Source organism: Lupinus angustifolius, chromosome LG13, assembly GCF_001865875.1.
Source record: "Lupinus angustifolius cultivar Tanjil chromosome LG13, LupAngTanjil_v1.0, whole genome shotgun sequence".
Classification (NCBI taxonomy): Eukaryota; Viridiplantae; Streptophyta; class Magnoliopsida; order Fabales; family Fabaceae; genus Lupinus; species Lupinus angustifolius.
In genome coordinates, this window is record NC_032021.1 from 13,419,861 (window position 1) to 13,420,211 (window position 351).

Consider the following 351-nt stretch of genomic DNA (forward strand, 5'->3'; position numbering starts at 1 on the left):
ATGAATGGACCATTGGAAAGCAGCCAAAAGGGTCATGAGGTACTTAAAGGGAACAAAGGACTATATGCTCACATATAGGAGATTAGACCAATTAGAGATCATTGGGTATTCTGACTCTGATTTTGCGGGATGCCAAGATAGTAGACGATCTACTTCGGGCTATGTTTATCTGTTAGCTGGTGGTGCGGTTTCTTGGCGTTCTGCCAAGCAAAACTTGTAGCTTCATCCACTATTGCAGTAGAATATATAGCATGTTATGAGGCATCACTTCAGTCATCATGGCTGAGAAATTTTGTCACTGTGGTGCGAATTGTGGAAAGGATTGAAAGACCACTAAAGTTATATTGTGAC